Source organism: Gorilla gorilla, chromosome 1 (genome assembly GCF_029281585.2).
Source record: "Gorilla gorilla gorilla isolate KB3781 chromosome 1, NHGRI_mGorGor1-v2.1_pri, whole genome shotgun sequence".
NCBI classification, from domain to species: domain Eukaryota; kingdom Metazoa; phylum Chordata; class Mammalia; order Primates; family Hominidae; genus Gorilla; species Gorilla gorilla.
The window spans coordinates 71,366,616-71,391,721 of NC_073224.2; the positions used below are offsets into that span (position 1 = coordinate 71,366,616).

Sequence of the window (25,106 nt, forward strand, 5' to 3'; positions counted from 1 at the left end):
ACATCACTATTTTCTATATTCTCTGTGAACATTATATTTCAATTTTTATTGCACTCAGTTATTAAGGTATGTCAAAATATACTTAGATATTGTTAGCTAATCTAACATTTTAGCTTTCATTCTGCAAATATTTATCCAATGCAAACCATGTTCTCCAGGCTCTATGAGAGGAGTTGGATGCACTAATAAATAAGCCGTAGGCTTTTTGGAATTTAAAGTCAAGAGTACAGATGAGATCTTCCAAGATAGTTATGTAAAACAGGAGTAGAGAAAATGTTTCTTTTCATGTGCAAACTCTGATCATTTGATGGCTGCCTGAAGCATGTTTTAGAATTCTAGGATAGAATCAGGATTGAGAGAAAATTGCCAAAATCAATTAACAACGTCTGCTGTGGGCATGTGTGATTTGATGCATATTGTATGTTCATAACTTCTGGTAGCATTAATAGAAAAAAGGACCAAGTATGGAATATCGGATATCAATAATTAATTATGGTATGGGTGAAGGAAGAATAAGAATAGCAGAAAACTATTCAGTGGCAACACCATGGAAGCTAGAGATTATAAAGTACAGTACAAATTATATGAATTTATAAGAAGTGAATTTTCAGGAGGAAGCACTCAATGTCAAATTTTTTCCTTGCAGAAGAAAGTTTGGCAAATTGTAATTCATTGGTGACCTCTCTGAAAGCAGTTTCAGTTGATTGGTAGTTGAAACAAGTATAGTGACTAAGGAAGTAAGAAAGTAGGTACAAACTACATAGTTCTAGAAATCAAAGATTCTTCACACTTCCTACTGCTTAATAATATAGAATAATGCATTGGGTCTGGACTTATTTCTGTGTTTTTTGTTTTTGTTTTTTTGAGACAGAGTCTCGCTTTGTTGCCCAGTTTGGAGTGCAATGGCATGATCTTGGCTCACTGCAACCTCCGCCTCCCGGGTTCAAGCGATTCTCCTGCCTCAGCCTCCCAAGTAGCTGGGATTACAGGCGCCCACCACTACACACGGCTAATTTTTTTTTTTTTTTTTTTTTTGCATTTTTAGTGGAGACGGGGTTCCGCCATATTAATCAGGCTGGTCTCAAACTCCTGACCTCAGGTGATCCGCCCGCCTCGACCTCCCAAAGTGCTGGGATTACAGGCGTGAGCCCCCGCACCCGGCCTGGGCTTATTTCTTTGTTCACAATTATGTACCCTGAAATTGCAACATCTAGGCTGCATTCTTCTGGTACATCCATATCCCCATTATACAATTTCTCTCTGTAAACAGAGATAGTTCTGGGAGTCCATTTTACATTATTCTGATGCTACACTCATACATCTACTTTGCCTTTTATTTGCTAAATTATTGACTTTTATTTTTGCTAAATAGTGTCATCTGTTTAATAATATGAAATATGCTATTACTATACAATATTTACAACTCCCAGGATATCAGATTAGCATTTCTAAAGGCCTTCCTCAATTAAAGTTCAATAATGAGTTCTGAATCTCAGAATCTAATTTATTAATCAAGATCTTAGACTTTCAAAAATCCTTTTACAATATAAAAAATCCTCAATTTGGTTAGGGTTCTCTAGTGTAATTAATTCAGTAAGAAACATTTAATCTAAATCATACTGTGGAAAAAAGGAGAAATAGTATGTGCCTTAAATATGATTTCTAGGCCAGGTGTGGTGGCTCACGCCTGTAATCCCAGCACTTTGGGAGGCCGAGGCAGGTGGATCATGAGGTCAAGAGATCAAGACCATCCTGGCCAACATGATGAAACCCCGTCTCTACTAAAAATAAAAAATTAGCCATGTCTAGTGGCACGCACCTGTAGTCCCAGCTACTCGGAAGGCTGAGGCAGAAGAATCATTTGAACCTGGGAGGCAGAGGTTGCAGTGAGCTGAGATCGTGCCACTGCACTCCAGCCTGGGCAACAAGAGCTAAACTCCATCGAAAAACAAAAAAAAAGATTTCTGAATGTGAATATTCACTAAAATTGTAGACAATTTTATACTCAATTTTGAAGAGTCATAATACTAAAAATATACAACCATGGGGTGAATATAACCAGTTCCAATAGCAGATCATGGCACAATTTGCCACACCTCATTGATGAGAACTGGAAATACCAGTTTCCACTCACGTATCAAGTCTTGTTCTAGGGAAAGAACTGCACACAGTGTTTCAGGTTAATCTGATTTTACCACACTTTTATACAACTGAACAAAAAAAATTAAATCGGGAGTCAGAGAAATTGAACAAATATTATTTGCTGGGAGAAATAAACCATAAGCAGAGCTTCAAATCATGACCTTGAGTGTATTCTCCCCTCCGAGGTTGATGAAAATGATCAACTAACATGCCTGGGTCATAGAGGTGAATTAGATCTCTAAGTTTCTTTCCCCTTCTAATGCTGTATGCCACTATGAGTCTACAATGCTAGGAAAGCACAACAAGATACAAAGAGAAGTTAGAACAAAGATTAGCTTCAAACTCAGGCAACAGAAGAGAGCCCTTGTTTTAAAGATTAGGTTTGTACTTAGGATATTTAAGGAAAATGGCATGCAAATTCACTCCGAAACAAATACTGGTCAGCCTTTTGGTCTTTTTTTTTTTTTTTTTTTTTTTAGCTGTGGACCTATTATGAAGGTAAGTTATGATCAGCTAAAATGTGCCTATATAATCAAATCCTCCTTGTAAAAGTCAGGATGAAGGAAATGCCAGTTTATTACATCACGCATCACTAAGTGAGTAATTTAAGCTATGTCAATAGCTTGTGTAACAAGAATAAATCCATTGTTATTAAATATTAGGGTAAGATTCGTGTTATATAATTTAAAAGTCAGGATCAAAGCTTTGTTGTGGCACATATAAACTACCAACTCATGGCTTCATGATCACATTTTATTACATTAGCAGGATCTTTTCCATTTATTCTTATGTCTAGTAAATATTTAGTCTTAATTTGGGGGGCAGTTCTTAAATATAGACCAATCTCAAACACAGCCAAAAACTTCATTCTGCCAAGCAAGTCATTATTAATTCCCTAACTAAATTTTTTTTAAGAAAACGTATCTTTGAACTTTATTCTTAATGACCAGTATAAGAAAGTTAGTCAGATAAAAGATAAAAGGTCTCACGCCTGTACTCTCATTACTTTGGAAGGCCAAGGTGGGTGGATTGCTTGAGCCTAGGAGTTCGAGACCAGCCTGGGTAACATGGCAAAACCTTGTCTCTACAAAAAATACAAAAAAGTAGCCGGGTGTGGTGGCACGCCCCTGTAATCCCAGGGACTCAGGAGGCTGAGGCAGGAGAATCACCTGAGCCTGGGAGATCAATGCTGCAGTGAGCCACATCCGCACCACTGTACTCCAGCCTGGGCAACAGAGCAAGACCCTGTCTCAAAAAAATTTAAAAAAGAATAGATATAAGATCAAATCACTTGGTTCTTTAGAATCCCCAAGTGAAATCTAGGTCTAAACAGATGTATCAGGTTTCAGTTCGCATTTGCCAAAATGTCGAAAAAGAACCTCACCATATTTTCCATTTAAGTAATAATATATTCAATTTTTACTATGCTTCAATTGTACCAAGCATTTTACATGATTTATCTCATTTAATTCTCACTAATTTCAGGGGTAAATATCATTATCCTCATTTTACAGATAAGGTAACAAAGGCTTAAGGAAATTAGATGACAAAATGGCAAAGCCAGGCTTTGAAGTCACATCCCTTAACCTTTGTGGCAGTGGAGAGGTGACAGATGGAAGGTGAGCAGTTGATTTCAGGATAATAAGAACTTGATTTCTAGCAAAATCAGGAAAAGTGGAATTGTACTTACCTGATGATGCTTTGGAACATCCATCAGGCGTTCAATAAATCCATAGTGATTGACAGCTGATTGATTAAACCTGGAATTCAATGCTATCATTATCAAAGATGAGGAGAGTTTGACTATGATAGCAAAAAGATGTTTGCTATCATAATCAAACTCATTGATTGATTAAACCTGGAATTCAATGTGATTATCAAAGATGAGGAGAGTTTGATTATGATAGCAAAAAGATGTTATCATTCTTGTTCTACAAAACAGCAAACAGACACTCAATGAGGGTAAGCAATTTACAGAAGTTCACAGAGTAAGAAATGAAGCCAGACCCACATGCAGATCCTCCAAGACCAAGTCCAGCATTCTTTCCACAGGGCCACATAACCTTCCCAAAGATGGTGCTCTGGGCCGTTCAGTGAGGGCCACTTATCTATTGTAACCTCATTGTGTAGGTCCTTAGTGACATACCAAGACTGTCTTGGACTTTCCCCCCAACACAAATATTCTGTTAAGTTATAGTTTGACCTTGAATATAGCCTTGAACTAGATGCAGCACTGCTCCTACTGCCTGGAGGAGGCAACCTGAACCTTCCTACCAACAGAACTTAGAAAGAACAAAGGGTTTACACCTGATGATGTGATGATGCTATCAGCACTTCAGCATGATGGAAGGAGATGATCACCACAGTGAGGCCTTGGAGCCTAGGACAAGCCCAGCATTTGGAAGGAATTCTATAATGTTTGCTTAATGAGTGATTGAATGAACACAACCATAGTGCCCACTTCTGATTTAGACCAGTGGTCTCTGGTGTAGGGAGTACAAATTCCAAGGGATATATCATATGATCCACTGGAACGTGGAAAGAAAATATTAAAATTTCTACATTGAATTTTTATCTCATCTTTTTAAAATTTCTATTTTGTTTTATAATGTATATATTAGCATAGTGGTACTTGTATGTAATTTTAAAATAAATGTATAAGGAAATATATAAACATTAGGATTACATTACACAAAATATTTTATTGATGGGGATGCATAAGTTTTTAAAATATAGAAACTTCTGGTTAAGATCAATTTATCTAGCTTGTCCTCTGTGAGCCTCATAAGGGCTCCAAAACACCTTATGTAGAGGTTTTCAAACTTTAGTGGGCATAAGAATCATTTGGATAGTTTGTTAAAAATATAGATTCAGACTTTGATTTTTTATACACTCAGTTGATCTGTGGCAGGATCTAAGACTTTGCATTTTTAACCAATAACTAGGTAATTCTGCTCCAGGTGGTCTCAGGAGAAACACTACCTCACAAGGCTACAGTGACCTGGAGAATCTCCTACTCCCGCTACCAACACAGATCAGATACCCCAATGCAGTTTTGAGAACTAAAGGGATAAATGTTCTCTTAGGTAGGAATAACCACATATTGCTTATGAGCCTAAAGCCTTGAATAAAAAATATAATTGTAATAGTAATAATAAAATCAGCCACCATTTATTGGACACCTACATAGGATAGCTTATTTCTGATTATCAGAATTCAGTAAGGTTTCCATCATCAGCCTGATTTTACAGAAAAAGAAATGGGTCTTAGCAAGGTTAAGCAAGTTACCCAATATTTTCAATTACAGGTTGAGCATCCTAAATCTGAAAATCCAAAATCTGAAATGCTCCAAAATCCAAAACTTATTGAGTGCCAACATAATGCTCAAAGGAAATGCTCCTTGGAGCCTTGGAGCATTTCAGATTCCAGATTTTCAGATTTTGGATGTTCAATTGGTATAATGCAAATATCCTAAAATCTGAAAAAAATCAGGAATTCAAAACACTTCTGGTCTCAAGCATTTAGAATAAGGAGTACTCAATCTGCATTTTTTCTAAAAGCTTTGAGGCCTAGAAGAAGAAACTTTCCTTACAACTTTCCAACTACTCATTATCCCAGTAATGTGTGGGAGACTTAGTGTTATGATCTTGATTCTTTTTCTGCATTCAGATTCACATGACTCAAAGGTGGCTAAGAATCAGATATCCAGTTTCTTCACGGCCAGCCACTATCTTGTCTTTGTTCATAATGACCTTGGAAAGTCCAGAGATTGCTTATCTATACTGTGCTATAACAACCTACCTACAAAGAGACGTTACTTAAAGAGGATGACTCTTTTAAATACAAATACTCCAAGGTATTTATGTAGAATTTCATCTCTCATGTCTTCAACTGGTATCTGTAAAATGGGAGGTTTGGACTAAATATTTGGTCAAATCCTTCTCTTCCAGAAGTTACACAATTATAAGTTTATTAGGCAATGAATGACGGTCATTTATTTAGGAGGCTTCTCCTAGTTGCGGTGCCCACATCATCACCCACCTTTCACATCTTCCAATGCAGACTCATTTGCTTCCTTTGAAAGCAAGTGAGTAACCCTTGGAAAGTCCACATCACCCCCAATACTATATTGGCTGCCAGGGGCATGAAGCCATGAAGCAACTTAGTGATACCAAGACGCTGTAAATCTCAAAAATACAATTTAAAAAGCCATGTTAATTGCAGTCCTCCCTTCTCTCTTAGGTTGTTCACTTTGAGGGAAGCTAGTTGCCTTGCCATGAAGATACTCAAGCAACCACACAGATAGGTTGATGGCAAGATGGAAGAAGCTGAGGCCTCCAGCCAATAGCCATATGAATGAGCCAGCTTGAGCCAAAGATGCACTTAGAGTAGACCCTAGAGCCCCTGTCAAGCTTTCAGACAATGAAGCACCGACTGACACTTTGACTGCAACCTCATGAAAGACCCTGGGCCAAAACCACCCAGCTAAGCTGCCCCCAGATTCCTGACCCTCAGAAGTTATGAGATCATAAATGTTTGGAGCTTTAACTTTAAACACACATATTCACATACACAATAACAAAATTCCTAAGACTAATTTCTGAGATAAAGGGCCCAAAACTGCCCCTCAGAGATTTGTCCTAGCAGGGAGTCTAGCCTGAACATCAAAACAATGCTTTATAATCATGTTTTGTTGACTCATTTTCCAGTGTCAGCAACCCCCAAAATGGGTTCAAGAATTAACACACCCTTAGAGCTAGGTTCACTGGTATGCACCCTGCAGTCCCAGCTACTCAGGAGGCTGAGGCAGAAGGACTGCTTGAGCCTAAGAGTTCTGGGCTGTAGTGTGCAATGACCATGCCTGTGAATAGCCACTGCACTCCAGCCTGGGCAACATAGTGAGATCATGTCTCAAAAAAAGAATTAACACATCCCTCCCATCCTGCAGCCTTCCTGGATCTAATCAGAAGGGGAATGGCAAGTGCTGGGGCAGTGTGGGTGTGCTTTTTTAACCATAAACTCATTGTTAGGTGCTGGCACCTCATATCAGATCATTCTGATCCTGAGCTATTCACCAAGCTTGTATTTAAGTGCCTTACACCTACATGCTTTCTACCCATAATAAAGACAGCTTCCATTGATCTCCAGTCTCTAGGAGCCTCTCAGAGTTTGCAAGGAACCTGGGTTGGCCTCTGTGGTTTGTGAGTATGACATTCATGCTGTTTACACTATTGGGCCATTGCCTCTATCCTACTCTGTTGAGATTCCTAGGAATTTACACAAACAGGTGTCAAAGATGAACCATGTTTGGCCCCAAAGAAAGCAAGGTAAATGAAAGAAGATTCTCATTATTCAGACAAGAAACTGGTGAGTCTTTGGACCTTAATAATACCTCTTTGTGACTGTTAATATGACCAGTAAGTTCTCTGGCTGGTGCAGCATGCTGGTGTAATAAGATAAGAGTCAGCCTTGCATTTACTTGCTCCTTATGTGCCTGGAGCATAGCCTCACTACAGAGTTTATTCTCTAACTTCAAGGAGAATTCTGTTATGAAAAAGTGATGCTGTTGAAACTGAAGAATAAAGCCAAGTATGTGTCAATGGATAACTATGGTTGGAAAGGTTGTTTTTAACATTTTGGCTATGTTTTGCAAGTAATAGGTATTTTTTAAATGTGCATCGACCAAATGAAATGGCTCAGATACTATCTAGTAGCCTTTTTGATAATGAATTTTCCTTTTTCAATTCCACTGTCCCTCAGTGAAAGGACATAATTTGCATTGAGTTTCAGCAATGTGAGCATTCAGTAGTTTATTATCATTTGATTTCAAAAACAAAAAGCAGAGTATGAAATAACTTCTGTTGGATTTAGATTTTAGTGATCATTTTTCTTTGTCCCATGAAACATTTTTTTTGCTGGAAATGCATCTTAAAGATGCTGTCACCTTCCCTTATCACTCTATTGGTGCCCTCCTACACAATTCTGAACAGGCCAGGTTGAACTCTTCTGCCACAGTGATTAAGGTCCCTTCTCATAGTAATATTCTATGGACACAAAATCTGGGTTTTGTTTTTTGTGTTTTTAAAGCAAAGCTGGTGAAAAATTAACCCTTAACCTCAGCTACAAAACTTAAGTACATTAAAAAATTCTGGTTCAAGACAATTCCATATAACTTTCCAACATTTCCTTAGATTGTGTGCAACCTTTAAGAGCACTCAGCCTGTTCTTTTTAGCCTCTGCTTCTGTTTACCTCCCACTCTTCAAAGAAAGGCTCTCTCCCCTGTGTGTTCCTTGGTCGAAGTTCAGCTGAAAAAAAATAAAAAAGCCAACCTTATAGCATTGTTACCAGTTCATTCCAATTGTTTGTAATCTAGCTGTGGCTATCAGATATGGACTATGGGGACAGTGGAAGTGAGTACATTGGTAGTGCTTTTGTCCATGTATATGTAGTCTTTATCTCTCATAATCAAATATCTTTCCATTCCTTTGAAAATATGTCTATGTGGGAGCAAGACTCCATCTCAAAAAAAGAAAAAAGAAAGAAAGAAAGTATGTCGGTGTGGCCAGGCACGGTGGCTCACACCTGTAATCCCAACACTTTGGGAGGCCGAGGCTGATGGATCACCTGAGGTCAGGAGTTCGAGACCAGCCTGGCCAACATGGTGAAACCCTATCTCTACTAAAAATACAAAAATTAGCCAGGTGTGGTGGCACACCCTTGTAATCCCAGCTACTCGGGAGGCTGAGACAGGAGAATCACTTGAATCGGGGGGGAGGAGGTTACAGTGAGCCGAGATTGCACCATTGCAGTCCAGTCTGAGCGACAAGAGTGAAACTCCAACTCAAAAAAAATAAAATGAAATAAAGAAAAGAAAATATGTCTATGTCAATCCTATTCTGGTTTGCTGTCCTATTCCTCAGAGGTCACAGGCTGACCACCTGCAGAGTTTATTTGGCCCATATAGATGTTTTGTTTGTCCTCCACATTCTAGGAGGACCAACCATTCCAGTTTGGCCTGGACTCTCCTTGTTTTAGCACTGAAAGACCCATGTCCCAGGTAACCCCTCAGTCCCAGGAAAACCTGAATGGTTGGTCACCTATTTAAAAGGTTGGCCCAAGACTTTTGTTGTTGTTTTAATTTTAAATTGGTTGCCAATATGTAAATATCTGATGATTTTACAGAAACATCCAGATTTCTGGCTTCTCTTTAAAAATAGAAATATCTGACACAACTGGACCCTCTTGCATGGCAACTATAAGCGGGAACTGAGTCGCAGCTGCCCCATTAGGTAAGTCATGTTATTTCCAGGGTCCCACAGGCCCTGCCACTTTATACTGCCCCCCCAGACTGAGGTGGAACATCGGCCCTTCATTATTGCTCTCTGGCTATTGTTTTTCTTACGGTAAAGGTGAAAGTGAAGTTCCCTATATCTACGTTTCTATCGCAAGGGGGAAAATGAAAGATCTAACAATAGGAGAAAATACACTGTGTGTATGTAGCAATGAAGACTATTCCTACCTGTTAATAGTCCTGGCCCTCTGTAACTGGGTATGCAGCCTACTGGCCCCTCTGGGCACTGAAGTCCTGACATACATCATGGGTTCTGTCATTTGTAGTTGATAGCTTGTGAGGTTGGTACCTTTACTCAGGAATCTGGCAGTGTTGCCCAGAGCGTACAGGCTGCTAGCACTCCAGAAATATCATTAAGCAAGGTCTTAAATGCTTGGTCCTTCCTAATAGGAACTCAATTTCTATCATTTGCTTCTACTCCATGTAAAAATCCGATCAGCTATATCTTCCCCACCAGGGATTTCATGAGTTTCAGCCACTAATTAATTTCTGTGCTTCATTCATCTTGAAGTCATTAAGGAATCTAGTCAAACACATAACCTATGCTAGTAATCAATTTTAATGTTCTTTCACATGGAAATATTAATAAAATGTTCATCTCCTATATTAAAAACATTTTTTTCCCTCACTCTACATTCTTATCTGTGTTTGCAGGGAGCTAATCCTCATCTGTAAATACTAAAAATGCAACTAACCTGGAGGGAACAAGGTTCTCAACTTTGTGGAAGCTGAGATGGTGCCCTTTTTATGGCTCATCATTTTAATATTGGCACATGCCTGGCCCATAATAAGCATTCAAGTAGCACTGACTGACTAACTGAATGAATGAATAAATAAATTAATGCTCAAATGAATAAATAAATGGTGCAAAAGGTGGTGGCCTTTTTTTTTTTTTCATTAGGGCTATGATGGCTGCTGAAGAAGGTATAGGCTTTGAGGTTGGGAAGATATGAGTTCAAACCCTAGTTTTTAATCCCAGCTTTGCCTTCCCTTGCCAGATGTCTTTGAACAAGCAGTTCCTCTGAGCTTTGGTATCCACATTGGCCTAACAGAAATAATACTATCTATGCCTCATAGGGAAGCTGTGAAGATTATATGAGAAAATGTTCAAGGCCTCATACAAAGGAGGTACCCAATAAAGAGTAGCTAATTAAAAAGTCATTCACAAGGGAAGTCGGACACAGTGGCTCATGCCTGTAATCTCAGCACTCTGTGAGACCAAGGTGAGCGGACTGCTTCAGCTCAGGAGTTCGAGACCAACCTGGGCAACATGGCAAAACCCCGTCTCTACTAAAAATACAAAAAAAATAGCCGGGTGTGTTGGCATGCACCTGTTTGTCCCAGCTACTGGGGAGGCTGAGGTTGGAGGATCACTTGAGCCCAGGGGACAGAGGTTGCAGTGAGCTGAGACTGTGCCACTGCACTCCAGCCTGAGTGACAGAGTGAGACCCTGTAACAAAAAAAAAAAAAAGAAAGAAAGAAATCCTTAAGCTACCTCTAAGTGTGAACTGCTTAAAATGGAGAATGCAAAAGTTTTAGAGTTTTAAGTTTCCTAACTTTGACAAAATCACATTCTTAAAAAGCACATTCCAAAATTTTGTTTAGGTTCTTCTATATTGCTATACTTTTTGATAAGCTGGGGCTCCCCAATTATTATTTCATATTGATTCTATTTAAAGTTAGGTTTTAAATATGTAAAACAGATAAACCAACAATATCTATAATTGCAATGGGCTTTTTAAATAAAAAGCCCACAGATGCAAGGTTAAGAATAAAACGAATTTTACTTGGGAGGCTGAGGAGCAGGGATTGTTTGAGCTCAGGAGGTCAAGACCAGCCTGGGCAAAAACAAGACCCCATCTCTTAAAAAATAAAAAAGAATGGGAGGTGGAGCCAAGATGGCTGAATATGAACAGCTCCAGTCTACAGCTCCCAGCGTGAGCGATGCAGAAGACGGTTGATTTCTGCATTTCCATCTGAGGTACCGGGTTCATCTCACCAGGGAGTGCCAGACAGTGGGTGCAGGACAGTGGGTGCAGCACACCATGCGTGAGCTGAAGCACAGCAAGGCATTGCCTCACTTGGGAAGTGCAAGGGGTCAGGGAGTTCCCTTTCCTAGTCAAAGAAAGGGGTGACAGATGGCACCTGGAAAATCGGGTCACTCCCACCCTAATACTGCACTTTTCCAAAGGGCTTAAAAAAACGGCACACCAGGAGATTATATCCCGCATCTGGCTCAGAGGGTCCTACGCCCACAGAGTCTCACTGATTGCTAGCACAGCAGTCTGAGATCAAACTGCAAGGCAGCAGCAAGGCTGGGGGAGGGGCACCTGCCATTGCCCAGGCTTGATTAGGTAAACAAAGCAGCCAGGAAGCTCGAACTGGGTGGAGCCCACCACAGCTCAAGGAGGCCTGCCTGCCTCTGTAGGCTCCATCTCTGGGGGCAGGGCACAGACAAACAAAAAGACAGCAGTAACCTCTGCAGACTTAAATGTCCCTGTCTGACAGTTTTGAAGAGAGTAGTGGGTCTCCCAGCACACAGCTGGAGATCTGATAACAGGCAGACTGCCTCCTCAAGTGGGTCCTTGAACCCCAAGCAGCCTAACTGGGAGGCACCCCCCAGTAGGGGCAGACTGACACCTCACACGGCCGGGTACTCCTCTGAGACAAAACCTCCAGAGGAATGATCAGGCAGCAGCATTTGTGGTTCACCAAGATCCGCTCTTTTACAGCCACCGCTGTTCTGCAGCCACCGCTGCTGATACCCAGGCAAACAGGGTCTGGAGTGGACCTCTAGCAAACTCCAACAGACCTGCAGCTGAGGGTCCTGTCTGTTAGAATGAAAACTAACAAACAGAAAGGACATCCACATCAAAAACCCTTCTGTACATCACCATCATCAAAGACCAAAAGTAGATAAAACCACAAAGATGGGGAAAAAACAGAGCAGAAAAACTGGAAACTCTAAAAAGCAGAGCGCCTCTCCTCCTCTAAAGGAACGCAGCTCCTCACCAGCAACAGAACAAAGCTGGACGGAGAATGACTTTGACGAGCTGAGAGAACAGGGCTTCAGACGATCAAACGACTCTGAGCTACAGGAGAAAATTCAAACCAATGGCAAAGAAGTTAAAAACTTTGAAAAAAAATTAGACGAATGGATAACTAGAATAACCAATACAGAGAAGTCCTTAAAGGAGCAGACAGAGCTGAAAGCCAAGGCTCAAGAACTATGTGAACAATGCAGAAGCCTCAGGAGCTGATGCAATCAACTGGAAGAAAGGGTATCAGTGATGGAAGATGAAATGAGTGAAGTGAAGTGAGAAGGGAAGTTTAGAGAAAAAGGAATTAAAAGAAATGAACAAAGCCTCCAAGAAATATGGGACTATGTGAAAAGACCAAATCTACATCTGATTGGTGTACCTGAAAGTGACGGGGAGAATGGAATCAAGTTGAAAAACACTCTGCAGGATATTATCCAGGAGAACTTCCCCAATCTAGCAAGGCAGGCCAACATTCATATTCAGGAAATACAGAGAATGCCACAAAGATACTCCTCAAGAAGAGCAACTCCAAGATACATAATTGTCAGATTCACCAAAGTTGAAATGAAGGAAAAAATGTTAAGGGCAGCCAGAGAGAAAGGTCGGGTTACCCACAAAGGGAAGCCCATCAGACTAACAGCGGATCTCTCAGCAGAAACTCTACAAGCCAGAAGAGAGTGGGGGCCAATATTCAACATTCTTAAAGAAAAGAATTTTCAACCCAGAATTTCATATCCAGCCAAACTAAGCTTCATAAGTGAAGGAGAAATAAAATACTTTACAGACAAGCAAATGCTGAGAGATTTTGTCACCACCAGGCCTGCCCTAAAAGAGCTCCTGAAGGAAGCACCAAACATGGAAAGGAACAACCAGTACCAGCCAATACAAAAACATGCCAAAAATGTAAAGACCATCAAGGCTAGGAAGAAACTGCATCAACTAATGAGCAAAATAACCAGCTAACATCATAATGACAGGACCAAATTCACACATAACAATATTAACTTTAAATGTAAATGGGCTAAATGCTCCAATTAAAAGACACAGACTGGCAAATTGGATAAAGAGTCAAGACCCACCAGTGTGCTGTATTCAGGAAACCCATCTCACGTGCAGAGACACACATAGGCTCAAAATAAAGGGGTGGAGGAAGATCTAGCAAGCAAATAGAAAACAAAAAAAGGCAGGGGTTGCAATCCTAGTCTCTGATAAAACAGACTTTAAACCAACAAAGATCAAAAGAGACAAAGAAGGCCATTACATAATGGTAAAGGGATCAATTCAACAAGAAGAGCTAACTATCCTAAATATATATGCACCCAATACAGGAGCACCCGGATTCATAAAGCAAGTCCTGAGTGACCTACAAAGAGACTTAGACTCCCACACAATAATAATGGGAGACTTTAACACCCCACTGTCAACATTAGACAGATCAATGAGACAGAAAGTCAACAAGGATACCCAGGAATTGAACTCAGCTCTGCACCAAGTGGACCTAATAGACATCTACAGAACTCTCCACCCCAAATCAACAGAATATACATTTTTTTCAGCACCACACCACACCTATTCCAAAACTGACCACATACTGGGAAGTAAAGCACCCCTCAGCAAATGTAAAAGAACAGAAATTATAACAAACTGTCTGTCAGACCGCAGTGCAATCAAACTAGAACTCAGGATTAAGAAACTCACTCAAAACCGCTCAACTACATGGAAACTGAACAACCTGCTCCTGAATAACTACTGGGTACATAATGAAATGAAGGCAGAAATAAAGATGTTCTTTGAAACCAACGAGAACAGACACAACATACTAGAATCTCTGGGACACATTCAAAGCAGTGTGTAGAGGGAAATTTATAGCACTAAATGCCCACAAGAGAAAGCAGGAAAGATCCAAAATTGACACCCTAACGTCGCAATTAAAAGAACTAGAAAAGAAAGAGGAAACACATTCAAAAGCTAGCCGAAGGCAAGAAATAACTAAAATCAGAGAAGATCTGAAGGAAATAGAGACACAAAAAACCCTTCAAAAAATTAATGAATCCAGGAGCTGGTTTTTTGAAAAGATCAACAAAATCGATAGACCACTAGCAAGAATAATAAAGAAGAAAAGAGGGAAGAATCAAATAGAAGCAATAAAAAATGGAAAAGGGGATATCACCACCGATCCCACAGAAATACAAACTACCATCAGAGAATACTACAAACACCTCTACTCAAATAAACTAGAAAATCTAGAAGAAATGGATAAATTCCTTGACACATACACCCTTCCAAGACTAAACCAGGAAGAAGTTGAATCCCTGAATAGACCAATAACAGGCTCTGAAATTGTGGCAATAATCAATGGCTTACAAACCGAAAAAAGTCCAGGACCAGATGGATTCACAGCCAAATTCTACCAGAGGTACAAGGAGGAGCTGGTACCATTCCTTCTGAAACTATTCCAATCAATAGAAAAAGAGGGAATCCTCCCTAACTCATTTTATGAGACCAGCATCATCCTGATACCAAAGCCTGGCAGAGACACAACCAAAAAAGAGAATTTTAGACCAATATCCTTGATGAACATTGATGCAAAAATCCTCAATAAAATACTGGCAAACCAAATCCAGCAGCACATCAAAAAGCTTATCCACCATGATCAAGTGGGCTTCATCCCTGGGATGCAAGGCTGGTTCAACATACGCAAATCAATAAACGTAATCCAGCATATAAACAGAACCAAAGACAAAAACCACATGATTATCTCAATAGATGCAGAAAAGGCCTTTGACAAAATTCAACAATGCTTCATGCTAAAAACTCTCAATCAATTAGGTATTGATGGGACATATCTCAAAATAATTAGAGCTATCTATGACAAACCCACAGCCAATATCATACTGAATGGACAAAAATTGGAAGCATTCCCTTTGAAAACTGGCACAAGACAGGGATGCCCTCTCTCACCACTCCTATTCAACATAGTGTTGGAAGTTCTGGCCAGGGCAATTAGGCAGGAGAAGGAAATAAAGGGTATTCAATTAGGAAAAGAGGAAGTCAAATTGTCCCTGTTTGCAGATGACATGATTGTATATATAGAAAACCCCATTGTCTCAGCCCAAAGTCTCCTTAGGCTGATAAGCAACTTCAGCAAAGTCTCAGGATACAAAATCAATGTACAAAAATCACAAGCATTCTTATACACCAATAACAGACAAACAGAGAGCCAAATCATGAGTGAACTCCCATTCACAATTGCTTCAAAGAGAATAAAATACCTAGGAATCCAACTTACAAGGGATGTGAAGGACCTCTTCAAGGAGAACTACAAACCACTGCTCAAGGAAATAAAAGAGGATACAAACAAATGGAAGAACATTCCATGCTCATGGGTAGGAAGAATCAATATTGTGAAAATGGCCATACTGCCCAAGGTAATTTACAGATTCAATGCCATCCCCATCAAGCTACCAATGACTTTCTTCACAGAATTGGAAAAAACTACTTTAAAGTTCATATGGAACCAAAAAAGAGCCCGCATCGCCAAGTCAATCCTGAGCCAAAAGAACAAAGCCGGAAGCATCACGCTACCTGACTTCAAACTATACTACAAGGCTACAGTAACCAAAACAGCATGGTACTGGTACCAAAACAGAGATATAGATCAATGGAACAGAACAGAGCCCTCAGAAATAACGCCGCATATCTACAACTGTCTGATCTTTGACAAACCTGAGAAAAACAAGCAATGGGGAAAGGATTCCCTATTTAATAAATGGTGCTGGGAAAAGTGGCTAGCCATATGTAGAAAGCTGAAACTGGATCCCTTCCTTACACCTTATACAAAAATTAATTCAACATGGATTAAAGACTTACATGTTAAACCTAAAACCATAAAAACCCTAGAAGAAAACCTAGGCAATACCATTCAGGACATAGGCACGGGCAAGGACTTCATGTCTAAAACACCAAAAGCAATGGCAACAAAAGACAAAATTGACAAATGAGATCTAATTAAACTAAAGAGCTTCTGCACAGCAAAAGAAACTACCATCAGAGTGAACAGGCAACCTACAAAATGGGAGAAAATTTTCACAACCTACTCATCTGACAAAGGGCTAACATCCAGAATCTACAATGAACTCCAACAAATTTACAAGAAAAAAACAAACAACCCCATCAAAAAGTGGGTGAAGGATATGAACAGACACTTCTCAAAAGAAGACATTTATGCAGCCAAAAAACACATGAAAAAATGCTCATCATCACTGCCCATCAGAGAAATGCAAATCAAAACCACAATGAGATACCATCTCACACCAGTTAGAATGGCGATCATTAAAAAGTCAGGAAACAACAGGTGCTGGAGAGGATGTGGAGAAATAGGAACACTTTCACACTGTTGGTGAGACTGTAAACTAGTTCAACCATTGTGGAAGTCAGTGTGGCGATTCCTCAGGGATCTAGAACTAGAAATACCATTTGACCCAGCCATCCCATTACTGGGTATATACCCAAAGGATTATAAATCATGCTGCTATAAAGACACATGCACACATATGTTTATTGCGGCACTATTCACAATAGCAAAGACTTGGAACCAACCCAAATGTCCAACAATGATAGACTGGATTAAGAAAATGTGGCACATATACACCATGGAATACTATGCAGCCATAAAAAATGAAGAGTTCATGTCCTTTGTAGGGACATGGATGAAACTGGAAACCATCATTCTCAGCAAACTATCGCAAGGACAAAAAACCAAACACCGCATGTTCTCACTCATAGGTGGGAATTGAACAATGAGAACACATGGACACAGGAAGGGGAACATCACACTCCGGGGACGGTTGTGGGGTGGGGGGAGTGGGGAGAGATAGCATTAGGAGATATACCTAATGATAAATGAAGAGTTAATGGGTGCAGCACACCAACATGGCACATGTATACATATGTAACAAACCTGCACATTGTGCACATGTACCCTAAAACTTAAAGTATAATAATAATAAAATAAAATAAAATAAAATAATAAAAAAGAATGAAAATAACTTGTGGATTTTCATCCCTCTAATATATGTATACTTACTCTATATTATGTGATCCAGTAAAAATGAAAATAAATAATAAATAGATTCATACAAGTAAACATTTAGGAATATCAAATAATAAAAACAAAATCAAGTAATGGATTTTTTTGCCAATACAAAAATTCCCAATCTCAGCTTCTGTGCAATTAAAGCCCTCCTTAAGACTTAAATTTAACCACTGCCTTATGTTGTAAAAAAATGTACATGACCACCTATGAAAAACAGTGCCCAGGCTGATTGATTTCATACTTTTCTGGGAGAGATAGAAGATGTAAACAGTTTCACTCTCCAGGAGATCTCAGATCATGGCTTTATTGAGTTTAGTTTGTCAGAGACTGATACTTTAGAAATGGTGATACCATTCATGGTCACAAACTTACGCTATTGCATCTTAGGGGAAAAGTAATCATTCCTGAAACTGTATGTACACTGTCCATCAGTATCAAGTGAAGAATCTCTTGACTATTTGTTTTTTGTTTTTTTTATTTTTTTTAAGACTGAATCTCGCTCTGTCATCCAGGCTGGAACGCAGTGGCACAATCTCGGCTCACTGCAACCTCCTGCTCCCTGATTCAAGCAATTCACCTGCCTCAGCCTCCTGAGTAGCTGGGATTACAGGCACCCACCACTTTGCCTGGCTTTTTTTTTTTTTTTTTTTTTGTATTTTTAGTAGATACAGGGTTTTGCCATGTTGGCCAGGCTGGTCTTGAACTCCTGACCTCAGGTCATCTGCCCACCTCGGCCTCCCAAAGTGCTGGGATTACAGGCATGAGCCTCGTAATAGTGCCTGGCCCTATTTGGTTTGGTTTTACTGAGACCTTCTTGCCTGGCAAATATAAACTTGAAGATTCATTAACTTTTTAATAATCAATCATCTGTCCATCCTATGTATGGTGGATTAGCAGCCCTCACAGCCATTCTAACCTGTTCCCAATGTGCCCTCCATGCTACAGAGACTGGAAAGCTAAAAGCCACATCTCCCAGACTTCCTAGTAGCCGAGGTTTTGTTCCACCAATCATGCGTACTGGCATGAGAGCTAGAAGACAAGACAAATAAGCTTCCGCTGCTTTGTCGCTTCCTGTTAGCCAACACTAGAGTGGAAGTGTCTGGTTTCTCTGACGCAGTTTTTTGAGAGTATTCATTTATTTCTTCTGAGTCAACTTGCTAGGGAATTTTTTTTTAATTGGAGAAAAGGGATATACATTTTATTAACATGTACACGGGGAGAACCACACAGAGTCATTACCCCAGTCTCTTGATCTTGTCAGTTCCCCGTAGTGCTGACCTCCTTTTCATGCAGGTGTGATCTTCCCAGAAGTGGTCATTTGGTCCCAGACCCAGCAGCTGACCCCTCAGTGTCCCAGCTTGGCTGTAGTTCTCCCAATCAAAGAAGAGCAGTCTCTACCTTGGTGGCCCAGTCAGTGTGTGGTTTCCAAGGTGGTTCCTGAAAGCTCACTGTGGAGGATGTTGCTGCAGCCTTCTCGATGGTGAACCACATTCTCTCATTAATCCCTTTCTGTTCAAATTAGCTAGAGCAGACTCTTTTTTTTTCTTTTTTCTTTTTTTTTGCTACTGGACCTTGACAGACACAGCCCTTAAACCCTTTCTATAGAGATTCTCTTCCACCCTGAATTGATTAAAAGACAGGCATACTTATTTAATCAGCCCATCAATGATGGGCCTTGCACTGTTTTAGACTACTGTTTTAGATTACTGCCATTAATAAACAAAGCAGATAATGTGGAGTGGTCAAGGAGCATTCATTTAAGGGAGCAAGATGTACACCTGCCACGTAAACAAGATAATTTCCAAGACAAATGTAATGCAGAAACTAAAACAGAGTAACAATATAGAGAGTGACTCTGGCTGGCAGGGAGGGTCATGTAGGATACGGTGATCAGGGAAGCCTCTCTAAGCAGGTGTTATTGGACCTGAGGAACAAGTAAACAGAGACCTGCGAATAGAGCTTTCCAGGAGTGAGATCTGAAAGAAAAAGGCTGAAAGATGAGAAGGAGCTCCAGATGTCTGAGAGGTGGAAGAAAGGTCAGTGTGGCTAGAGCTTAATGAGCACAGAGGAACAAGGTTGGAGCACATTTCATTTATTCACCAGTGAAATATCTGTTTGAGCACCTACTATGCATCATACCCTATTCAGAGTGCATGCATTACATTAGTGGAAAATAGACACAAAAATACCTGTTCTCATGGAGATTATATTTTATTGGTGGTGAAGGGAGGAACAATAAACATATACATAGGTAAAATGCATATTTACATTATATCAAAGATTCTCAACCAGGGGTGGTTTTGTCCCCCAGGAGACATTTGGCAGTGTCTGGAGACATTTCTGGCTGTCACAACCTAGGGAGGAAAGTTGCAGGTATTGAGTGGGTCGAGGGTGGTGATGCTGCTAAACATCCTGCAAGGCACAGGATAATAGCCGGCAACAAAGAACTGTCCCAAAATGCCAATCATGCCAAGCTTGAGAAGCCCTGTATGAGGTGGTGGCAAGAGTTACAGGGAAAACAATCCGAGAAAGGTCAAAGGGAGTCCCGGGGGCAAGGTGGAGGGGGTGAGGAGCTGTTCAGGGAAGAGCTCACCAGGAAGATGACATCTGAACAAAAACCTGCAAAAGGAGCAGCGGGGAGCTGCTGTAGATATCTGCAGGAAGAGCATCATAGGACAGGAAATGACAAATGTGAAGGCCCTGAGGGAGGAACATGTTGGGCAAGTTCCGGGAAAGCAGGAGACCAATGTGGCAAGGGCAGAGTGAGCAAAAGGAGGAGGAGCAGAAATGAAAAGCTTACGGGGCCCAGGTGTGTCAAGCGTCAGCTTGTGCTCTGAGTGATTGGGAAGTCATTCAGGAACTTTGGGCAGAGCAGTGACATGATTTCTGAATCCATTTTTGAAAGGATCACTCTGGCTGCTGTTTGGAAAATGATTCGTTAAGAGAACAAGGGCAGAAGCCAGGGATACCAATTAGGTGGCATCAAGTAGACTGCACGAGAAGGAGGTGGTACAGATAACAACAAAATGTCTGGTGTAAGCAAAGGAAAGGTCTGAGATGCTGGGCCCTGAGAAGGGAGAGCTGTGAGAGAAGCTGGTTTAGGAGGCAATGGAGATCAGGCATTCCAGGTTAGACATATGGAGTCTGAGATGCCGATAAGAAATCCAAATGGAGATGTCACAGACTGTAGAATGAGTCTAGGGTTTACCAAAATCTGGGTTGGACATACTAATCTACTGGAAATGAAAAAACAAATGGCATCTAAAGTGGCAAAGAGTATAAAATCGCCAAAGAAGTGAGCATAGAGAGTAGTAGTCTGAAGACTGGGGAGTTATACAGGGCCCAGATTGTAGAGAATGTTATCAAAATGCTAGAGACATATGGTCTGGCCGGGTACAGTGGCTCACACCTGTCATCCCAGCACTTTAGGAGGCCAAGGTGGGCAGATCACTTGAGCCCAAGAGTTTGAGACCAGCCTGGGCAACATGGCAAAACCCCACCTCTATTTTTATTTAAGAAAAAAAAATAGATAATTGTCACTATAAATTCCTTAGAGGAAAGCTAAAACCAAGATTTTTAAAGCAACAGTATCATGGATTAGTGGAGTTGTTTAAAGAATTCCATTGCGGGACCATAAAAATCAACTAACTTAAATCCAAAATATTAGAGATGAGGAGGCTGATGCCCCACATAGCAAGGTCACAGAATAGTGGGATTTTGGAGTGCATTAGCCCGGGGTCCCACAGCTGATTATGGGCATAATCAAAACGAGAAGCTTAATCTTCTTTCTTATTCTAATGCTCTTACTTCTTTATCATGCTGAGAAGTCCAACTCAGAAGTACAATTCAAAACAAAGAAGAAATTCTTCTGAAATAATCATTTCAACTGGGGGAGAAATTTGATTTGCTTACAAATATTTGATACTCACAAAACTTGTCTTATAGACAACTTGCAGCATAAAGCAGTGCACCTCTCTATCTGCAGAAGAATAAGAACAATCTTGTGTACTAAACTCAAGGATGAAACACCAATCTTGTTTTGGGGAGGTAAAATAAGCTCTCTGGCAACTGGTCCTGTTGCTTTAGCACCTAGGAGGAAAGTAAGGAAGTGAGTCCACATGGGGACGTAACTTGGTTAGCCCAAGATTTCATTTGTACTCTGCAATAAACAAGCCAACATTAATTCAGAAGGCTGCTGTGTGTCCCTGATAGAATTACCCGTGAATGTTGCTGGTGCCAACAGTAATAGGAGGGAGAGTGATTCTGTGCTTTCCCTGAAGAGGACAAAAACTAATCTCCTTTTCATCCTTGTCTCAAAGCACACTCACAAATATACACATTTATTTCCATGGAATGAAGAAAGACGGTGAGGACTGCTATGGTCCCACCGTACACTAAGGAACAAAAACATCAGAAGGGGAAGTGAGCTGGCCCTGCCATCCTGTGAGTCAGTGGTGAAGAGACAGTATTCTATCCACAGCTTAGCCACTGACCATGTATTTGTTGTCTGTGCCCAGCAAGCAAACCCAGAGAGGCAGAGCAGACCTAGGTCTGGACTAGCTCAGCATAGGGGGAGATGAACAAGAGTGTACATTCACACAGTGAGTAGCCCATATGGTACAACATGAACCAAAACATCTCAGACCTCAAAACTCTGCTTTCAAGGATGCCAAGGTTCTCACTCTTAGATGCCATTTGTATACTACAGGACGAATTGTGGGTTGTTCACCTTTTTCCTTATTTCTTTTTTAAAAATTTCTGAATAAAAATACCTTTTAAAATGTCTCCCTTGTTTTTGTTTTGTTTTCTTTTTCAAAATGAGTATTTGCAGTTGCTTTCTGGAACTCTGTTTACTTCTTTTCTTCAATCAGCATAAAATTACTCTGGGAACAGGAAATATGGTTTAGTAAGAAAACAGTATTTGTTGAAAAAGAGAAATACTAACTGCATCTTCTGAAAATCAAAGGGTACAGTAATCTACATCTCCAAAGCAGGTCTTTGAATGGTAAACTCCCCACTGTTGTCTTCTGGGAAATGGTGTTCTTAAGCAAGTGACCTGAATCTTATTGAAATATTTTCCCATGTAATACAACTTTGCTTATTTTCTAGGCCACTCTTGGAAAAGTCTTTCCAAATTCTACCCACACTTCAAGGCTAAGTTCGCATACTATCTCTTTCCTGAAACTTCCCTGATTATTCCTCTCAGCCAACGTGTATGTGTGTCTAAATTTCTCTACTAGGCTGAAATGTCCTTCAAGTCAAAAGTCTAGTATATATTATTGAATCCTATTCTCTCCTTATAGTATCTAACATGGTGCTTTTGTATAAAAACAGAGGAATCCCATATATTAATAGCTAGAAAGAGAAGGTTACTTGGTTACCAGACTGAAGGGTACATTCCTAGAAGATTATAGATATCTTTGGGGCATAAGTAAATATATCTAGAAAGGCTACTACCAAAATGGGGCATTTAAATGCACTACATATCATGGAAGGTGTTCAAATAGAAAGTGGATAATCACTTATGAGATGTTAGACAGCAGCTGGGAAGGTAGAGCAGATGACCTCTTGGCCCTTTCCAACTCTAAGTTTCAAAATGATTTTTAGAAAGATTGATTAGCTGGATAACCCTGTTTTGCTATTGTCTCTGTGGACACTGCCACTCTAGCAGGAAACTCTAAGAGCTTTTCCAAACAGTCTGATCGAAACACCCCAGCTTACAGCTTCTAAGGAATGCATCCTAGAACCTTCTCACTTTGACATTATTCTATCTTCACTTTACTTGGTCATCACAAAAGGTCATGATTCAGAAAGACCACAAAGTAGTTGGCACCTGAACTCTTCAACTCTCAATCCCAGATACAGAAATTTAAGTTCTGGGTCAATTTTGCGCTCACTTGCTCCGTGCTCTTGGTCTCTCCTAGAATAAGCCAGATACAATAGAGAGTCTGAGAATCATTTTCCTAATATTTGCCATTGTTGCTTTTTTCTATATCTCATCAGTGGGAAATACTGCAGGGACTTTGACTAGCTTCATCCTTTCTCAATAATTGTATGCATCAGATTAGTGGCACAAAGGAAACAGTAGCAGAAGAGTTGAAAACATGCCCATTGAGTATGCCATACTTCTTGATTGTTGGTGTTCCTTAAGGTAACATCCTCACTCTCTGAAGGACATGCCCAAAACACTACTGAGGAGGACTACGCCTAACACTATGGAGGCATGCATTAACAGTGGGATTTCAGGCATCAGTGGGATTTGGGGACTAAGTTAAGAGTGTTTCATTGTTGTCTGTCTATCTATTTCTGTTCTAATCACAACCCAGACCATAGTAATGCTAGTCCCTAAGTGCTGTGTATGCAGATTTGTATAGAACAAACAGTTGAAGGTGTCAAAATTAATCAGGACTCAAATAGCAATATGTTATAATATGATAATCTGTTTCATTATTCTAATTGTTTTTACTATTTTGAAAGACTGATAAAGCTAAAAACAGAAGTGACAGACCCGTCACATGTTTCTTTCCATGAATCTACTTCACAATATAAGTGTTTTTGTGAGATTAATGCAGATTTCTCCAGCTAGAGATTGTTTTTATTACCGTAAAGCTAAACACCCTATATATTAAATTCTAAAGTATAGTGATCACAAATTACTTAAATCACAAATTACTTAAAGTAATTCCAGCTAATTGAAAAACATGTTCTCCATTTAAAAATTATTTATTATATTTTCAAGAGCCTCTTAATTATCCTTGGGAAAATATGATCAGTGTGGACATCTGTGGAAGTAGTTACAGTGCAAAATAATCAAGCTACTTCTTACGTTAAACAATCCAACAAATGAGAGCAAAGTCAATTATTGCTTCAACTTTTTTTTTTTTTTTTTTTTGAGATGGAGTCTCGCTCCATCACCCAGGCTGGAGTGCAGTGGTGCCATCTCAGCTCACTACAAGCTCCGCCTCCTGGGTTCACGCCATTCTCCTGCCTCAGCCTCCCAAGTAGCTGGGACTACAGGTGCCTGCCACCATGCCCGGCTAATTTTTGTTGTATTTTTTAGTATAGACAGGGTTTCACCATGTTAGCCATGCTTCAACTTTTAAAAAGTCTTCTCCCATGATATGAGACCAGGCTCAAGAAGACATTGTGTTGATTCATTGCTCATGTATGAATACACTGAAAAGACATATCCTAATAGGATTATCATGAATCTAGCAAAAAGACAGGCTCAAGCCCCTTTTATAAGAATGAAAGATATGTCTAGGCATGGTGGCTCATGTCTGTAATCCCAGCACTTTGGGAGGCCAAGACAGACATATCCCTTGGGCCTAGGAGTTTGAGACCAGCCTGGGCAACATAGTGAAACCCCATCTCTACAAAGAATACAAAAATTGCACTCTGGAAGGCCGAGGCAGGTGGATCATGAGGTCAAGAAACTGAGACCATCCTGGCCAACATGGTGAAACCCCATCTCTA

General features: G+C 40.1%; 1 long non-coding RNA gene across 1 annotated transcript in view; it reads right to left on the minus strand.

The window, feature by feature from the left end:
• LOC109029178 (uncharacterized) overlaps positions 1–25,106 on the minus strand; it is a 70,656-nt gene that overhangs the window by 40,965 nt on the left and 4,585 nt on the right. The window contains exon 4 of the long non-coding RNA XR_002008235.3: positions 22,403–22,513. This is a non-coding gene — a long non-coding RNA (uncharacterized lncRNA). The remainder of the gene's footprint in view (positions 1–22,402; positions 22,514–25,106) is intronic.